Below are 7,612 nucleotides of genomic sequence, written 5' to 3' on the forward strand. Positions count from 1 at the left end.
TACAAAGACCTGGAATTAGAAAACTAAAAGGGAAAAACATGCTCAGCATTTCTCAAGCTGAAAGAACTGAAGGAAAAAATTCAAGCCTCAACTTCCAATATTGAAGGATTCCATGGGCAAAAAGGTTGAATGATCAAAGAAGGTGGAAGGGATACACACAAGGAATCACGGTACCAAAAAGAATAGGTTCAGTCATTTCAAGAGATAACCATGTGATTAAGAATTGATGGTACTGAAGGAAGAAGTCCAGGCTGCACTGAAGGCACTGTTGCAAAACAAGGCTTCAGAAATTCACAGAATACTAATTAAAATGTTTCAACAAACTGATGCAGATCAGGAGGTGCTCATTGATCTATGCCAAGAAATTTGGAAGATAGCTACCAGGCTAATCAATTGGAAGAGACCCTGTGGTGCCTTGAATTTACTTAAAATGACTTTTATATCCAAAGTCCTCTTAATTCCCACCAACTAATTGGGTGGTGATGGTAGTTATATGCCATGGAGTCAGTTCCAACTCATAGTGACCCTGTTTAGGGCTTCTGGGGCTCTAATTCTGTATGGGAGCAAAAAGCCTCATCTTTCTCCCATGGAACAACTGGTGGTTTCCAACTGCTGACTTTAAGGTTAGCAGCCTGACTAATAACTACTACGGTACCAGAGCTCCTTAAGTAATTGGCTGGGACCATGCAAATAAGGTATACAAGACTCTTAAGATGAAATTGGATAGTTTTGCCCTCCAGCTAGGTTTAAAAGGAGCCATTTCAGAAACAGAAATGGAAGATCCCAGGACCATCAAGAAGGAAAAACATGAGTGAAGCCTGAGAAACAGGCAATGGCAGAGGTGATGGCAGAGGCAGTATCATGGAAAGACAGAGCAGCTGTGGGCTCTAGGTCAAAGGACTGAGTAAAACTGAGTGCCTATGAGCAGGAGACTGGCTTGCATAATGTGCCCTTTGGGCATTCACAGTCTGACCAGAAGAGCTTAGGTGCTAAAGGATCAGCACTGGACTGTGAATCACAAGGTCAATGGTTCAAACCAACCAACTGCTCCTTGGAAACTCCATACAGGGTCACTAAGAGTCAGAACCACTCGATGGCACTTAACAATAACAACACTTGCCCACACAGGACAGAGGCCAAGAGACTACATGGCCGAGAGGCTGAAGATAAGAGTGAGGCACACCTGCAGTATGACAGACAAGAGGCATTCATAACTGGAGAACTGCTGTGTCCTGAGTTGGTTTTGATCCTGAATTACACCCTGTTCGCCCTCCCTAATAAACCCCATAATCCTGAGTATTGTTATGAGTTTTGTGTGGCCACTGCAATGGATTATCAAATTCAGATGTGAAACAGAGTACTGTGGGAGGGAAGATTGGTGTCAGAAGAGGATAAAGAAGGTTGTAGGGTAGAAACATGTCTGACCCTACTTCCTAAGAATCAGACTTGGTCTGACTTGTAGTTTGATTTTCTGTTCCCATGGTGTGGTGCTGTGGGTTAATGTACCGGATTTCGAAGTAAACTTGAATCACAGGTCAGCAGTTCAAGCTCACCAGGCAGTCCTCAGAAACCCTATACAGGGTCATTATGGGTTAGAACCAACTCGACTGCATTTAACAACAACAAAATCTTTCCCCTTGTGAAGCCAGGGAAAGTCAAGCATGGGTCCCACAGAATACAGAAATCATTGAAAAATATCATGAATGTCACATGCAAGTAAAATTTTGCTCAAGAAAAAAAAATTAAATGGTTGCAGCAGTGTAGGGAACTGCCAGAAAGTCAAGCCAAGTTCAGAAGAGGACTTGAACAAAGGATATCATTGCTGATGTCAAACGGATCTTCATTGAAAGCAGAAAATAGCAGAAAGGCATTTCTTTGTGCTTTATTTACTATGCAAAGGCATTCAACCTTGTGGATCATAACAAACTGTCGATAATCTTGTGAAGAATGAGTATTACAGAACACTTAATTTTGCTCAAGAGGAACCTTTGCAAAAACCAAGAGGCAATGATTTGAATCAAACAAGGGGATACTGAATGATTTAAAATCAGGATAGGTATGCACCAGGGCTGTATCTTTTCACCATACTTATTCAATCTGTATGTGAAAAAATAATCCAAAAAGATGGATTCTATGAAGAAAAATGTGGCAGCAGGATTGATTGCAGGAAGACTCATTAATAGTCTGCAATATACAGAAGGCACAACCTAGCTTTCTAGAAATGAAGAGGACTAGAAATACTTACTGATGAAGATCTAAGATTACAGCCTTCAGTGTGGATTGCACTTCAATGTACAGAAAATGAAAATCCTCACCATTGGGTCAATAAATAACATCATGATAAATGGATAAAAGACTGAAGTTATCAAAAACTACATTTTACTTAAATCCACAACAATGCTCATGGAAGCAGCAGTCAAGAAATCAAATGCTGTATTGCATTAGGCAAATCTGCTGCAAAAGACCTCATTTAAGTGATAAAAAGCAAAGATGTCACTTTGAGAACTATGGTATGTCTGCCCCAAGCCAAGGCATTTTCTTTCTTTTTAAAATCTTTATTGAACACCTGATGGTTCCCCTCCCCACCTCCAGGGAGAAGATGGGTGGGTGAATAGAGTAAGGAGTGAGGCTAAAGATTAGGACTATGGCTAAATTTAAGCTAGACCTAGGACTTCATTTAGTTTTACAGTTATGGTTAGGACAAGGGTTCATGTAACAGTTGGTCTAGGGTTAGGAGTAAGGTTTGGTTTGGTGTTTTTTTCTTGAAATCTACTTGATTTCCTCTTCATTTGGAAGTTCTGTAACTACATTATTCCTTCTTTTTACTGTAGTTATTTTTGTTGTTGTTGTTGATCCTTGGTTCTTTATTTTCAATCTTGAAGGTCTCTTTTACTTTGAAGATTTCTATATCTGGGTCAGTATGGTGATATAGGAAAAGCACTGGACCACAAGGTTGGTTTGAACTACAAGGCCGGTGGTTCAAACTCGCAAGCTGTTCCTGAGAAACCCTATGCAGGGTAGCTATGACTTCAACCAACTGGATGGCACTTAACAGCAACAGCGTATCTGGGTCAATTTAGGTGATGTTGACAGGTATGTTAGACTCAGGGTGTTGACTGCTGTTGTTGGTTCTCTATCAAAAGAACTCCCTTTAGTATTTATTGTAAAGTTTTTACACATTGTCTTAATTTCTGTTTATCTGATAAGGGCCTAATTTCACCATCATATTTGATGGACAGTTTTTCTGGCTATATGATTCTTGGTTGACAATTTTTTAAAAAAAACTTTTGTTGTGAGTTGAGTGAAGCTTTACAGAGCAGGTCATCAGTTCACATTCAACAAATCACATACTTTGCTTCATTACAATGATTACAATCCAATCTATGTACCAACAGTTATCAGTATTTATCTCTAGTCACCTTAACTACTACATTCCCCCCATGTCTTCTGCTACTTTCATCTTTCCTCTGTTAACGAACTTCTTGTTGTATACTGCCTGCCCTGTCACCCATGTTAACATGTGTCTACCCACAGGCCAAGAATAATTTTCTTTCCTTTTTACCCCCTGTAACCATCAGATTATTTCTTTTATCAAGAAAACCTCTTCTTAATGTTTTACAACATTGGTCTCATACAATATTTGTCTTTCATGATTGACTAATTTCACTCAGGAGTCCTAATGTGATACTTCAGGATAATGCACTGGACTGCAAGTTCAGTTTAAGCTACAAGAATGATTCAAACCTACCAGCTTCTCTTCGGAAACCCTAGACAAGGTCTCTAGAAGTCAGAACTGACTCGATGGCACTTAACAACAACAATAACAATTTCACTCAGCTTAATAGTCTCAAGATTCATCCTTGTTGTGAGTTGTTCTCCTTATTCTTCAACATGACTCATACTCCATTACATGTAAGGAGCTCGGGTAGCATAGTGGTTACAAATCAGGCTGTGAACTGCAAGGTCAGCAGTTCGAAACTACCAGCTGTTCCATGGGAGAACAATGAGACTTTCTGCTCCTGTAAAGATTTACAGCCTTGGAAACCCTGTACAGGGTCACTATGATTTGGAACCAACCTGTAGCTTTCTCAACCATTCTTTCAATCTGTTGAAGTTGCTTGGTGCTATATTTTCTGACTTTGTATTTTGGTCACTTGTTTGAGTCACTCTCTCTTGTTTCTTCATGTAAGCTGAAGTTGTCTGTTTTCTCCAAGACATTGTAGTGTTAAATTTATATTTCATTGATTGCTTTATTGGTGTCTTCTCAAGTACTCACCACCTGTCTCCTGGTGAATATGGTAGAGATTGGAAGTGTGAACACAATTCTCTGTTTACTGTTTTTATGTAGTACAGTCCAGGACAGGTTCATGAATCTCCAGGTTCAGGGGTGTTATGCTTGGCACCCAACCCCAGGCAGAGTAGAGGCTGCACAGGAGTAGGTGTCACAGGCTGCTGGGTCAATAAGGGAAGGAACTGGCCATACCCTGGCTACCAGAAAGCCATGGAAACAGGGAGAACTTCACCCCCTTGCCACCAACCTCCAGTTGCATCCTATGCCTGCAGGATGCTGTACCAGACAGTTGCTCAAAAAAGCTCACGATGGTTGTGCCACTCCACCCAGCCACAGTCTGCCTTTCTCTCTCTTTCTCTCTCTCTCTCTCATTGTTACTGTTCAGTTTCTTCCAGTCAGCACTCAGTCTGCCTCTCTGTCCTATCTTCTGATGCTCAGGGTTCCAGGATTATCATCTGTATCACTTTCATTCTGTTTCCAATGTCTTTGCTGCAGATGTTTGGCTCAGTACATGTGTCTACTCCACCATCTTGCCCCAGAAGTACCAAGCCATGGTATTTTCAAGCATTTCGTATCCATGTGAAAGTTGGTTAATGAATAAGGAAGACCATGAAAGAACCGATGCATTTGAATTAGTGTGTTGGTGAAGAATATTGAAAGTATCGTGAACTACCAGAAGAACACACAAATCTGTGGGAAGAAGCACAGCCAGAATATTCCTTAGAAGTAAGGAGGGACCAGTCCCTGGAGAAACACATCATGCTTGGTAAAGTGGAGGGTCAGCAAAGAAGAGGAAGGCTTCCAATGAAATGGACTGGCATAGTGGCAGCAACAACGGACTCAAATGTAACTATCAATCATGAGGATGGTGCAGGATCAAGCAGCGTTTTATTTTGTTGTGCATTGGGGAGACCCGTGGATTTGAACTGCTAACTTTGCAGTTCACAGCCCAACATTTAGCCCACTGCACCACCAGGGCTCCAAAGCAACAGGCAATATCCTCACTCACATTTTCCAGATAAGGAAATTGAGTCTTCTTGCTTTTCTTGCTTAACATGCAAGCTTCCGGTGATTGACATTTGCTCAAGGTCACACAGCCAGCTAAGTGGCAGATCCCAGGCTGCCTGTCTCAGAGTCCATGCTTAAAATGACTCTGCTGTTCTGCTGCTTTAGGAAAAGCACCATTAAACACAAGACTGTATTCAAATCACGACACTGAGCTTTGCAGAAATGTTAGCCTGCCTGGGTTGTTTTTCCCAAGTCTGACTTGTTCCTGGAGATAAGAGCCCTGCACCAGGATCAAAGCCATGAATAAACAGAAGCAGAGAAAATGAGAGCTGAAAAGACCCAAAAGAGATGGCTCCATCCAACATCTTCATTTTCAGAACAGAAAACAGAGACTTGAAAAGGTCAAGTGACTTGCTCATGATCACGTTACTTAGAAATATCAATGCTAGGGCTAGATTTAGGAAAATGAAGTGAAGAAGTTAATTACTAGCCAGTTCTATTTTAGGCCCCCGCACTCACTCAGGTTGTAATTGCGTAGACTTCGCATGTTAAAAAGGTCTTGGGACATTATGCTAAGTGAAACAAATCTGACACAAAGACAAATGTATGATCCCACCTGTATGAAAAATCTAAAATAGGCAAATTCATAGAGACAAATTTTATTAGTGATTATCAGGGGCTGGAGGGAGGGAAATGGGGAATTATTGTTTAATTTACGCTGCATTTCAGTTTGGGGTGATGAAAATCTTATGGAAATAAATAGTGTTGGTGATTGCACAAGGTAAGTGTCATTAATATCACTGAGTTGTACCCTTAAAAATGGTTAAAACGGCAAATTTTATCTTGTATATATTTTACCACAATAAATAAGTTTACAGGGTTTGGGGAGTATCCAAATTACCTGGGAAGTTCCATCCACTTTCTCTTTTGTACTATTAGTTAAATTGCCCCTAAAATCTTTATGTACCTTGTTCACTAAATTTCTTTTCAGGAACACGGGATGGCAAATAAACAAACCATATCAGAAGTCTTGTAGGCCAATGTTTTTATTTTAGAGGTGAGAAAAACAAAGCCCAGAGATGAGAAGACTTGTCCAGGATTGTCCCACAAACTAGTGGTGGGGCTGGACTGGAACCATTCTGTCTCCTGTATTCTGTCTCCTCTCTTTGGCTGCTCACATTTCTGTGTACCAGCATAGGCTTTCTCACCCCTCGACTTGAATCTCTTTCTGGGAAGCATTTTAATGATATCATTCAGAGGCAGCATGCCTCAATCCTCAGGGGCTCAGGAATGGGAGGACAGCTGGTCTAAAAAATGTTCACAGCTGGATTAATAAGAGAAGCAACACCTCCAAGTTCCTTCACTTCGGCAGGAGGGCAGAGAACGCAGCTGTTTCTCTCTCTGTATCCAGATGCACCCAGGGAGGCAAAGATGTTCCTTGCTTTTCTGCCTGACTAGAATGATATGTGCTTCACACTGACAGGTGTGCCATGCCTTCCCCTCTAAGCAGCTAACTCCCCATAGGAGTCATCATCCTTCCTCTGAACTTGTTCCCATAGTCTTCTCAGGGGAGAACCCTTATGGCACACTTGTGGATTTGCTTGTGATGGTAGCCTCTTCCAAAAAAACAGACCTGCTGCTATTGAGTCAATTCTGACTCAAGGAGACTCTTGTTTACATTTTTAGCTTTTTATTATTAATTGAGTGAAAGTTTGCAGAGCAGATAATCAGTTTTACATTCAACAAACCATATACTTCATTTCATCTTATCAATGTAACATCACTTATCCCTACTTTCTCCCTACTTTTTAAATTCCATTCCTCCTTTTATCCCCAACCCTTCTGGATTTTGTTCTTGGACAAATACTGCCCCCTCTTTTTTAAAAATCTTTTATTGTGAATTATGTGATATTTTACATGGGAGAATATTAGCTTTACATTCATCCTATTGTATATCGTTTCATTGCCATGGTTACAATCCCTCCATGTACCATCAACCGACCAAAGGGTATACCCTGCAAGCCTGCCCCCAGTCATCAGCACACAGCCCCTCTCCCTCTCTGGGTCTAAAATCCCCAGTCACTCCATATCACCATGTCATCGTCTCTGTCTCCATCTCTGGTGTCACTGCTTCTCTGGGTAGGGTCCCACTCTCTGCTTTCCCTTGATGGTCCCAAGGACCTCTGTCCCTAAACTGCAATGTCAATCACTCCCTTCCTTTTGCTACAAAATGTCTACTTTTACTATTGTATCACAAGAGACCTATCTACATCTCCTTTCATCAGCCCTGCCGAGACAGATTGGATACTACTC

The sequence above is a fragment of the Chrysochloris asiatica genome, unplaced genomic scaffold, assembly GCF_000296735.1.
Source record: "Chrysochloris asiatica unplaced genomic scaffold, ChrAsi1.0 scaffold00057, whole genome shotgun sequence".
Lineage (NCBI taxonomy): Eukaryota > Metazoa > Chordata > Mammalia > Afrosoricida > Chrysochloridae > Chrysochloris > Chrysochloris asiatica.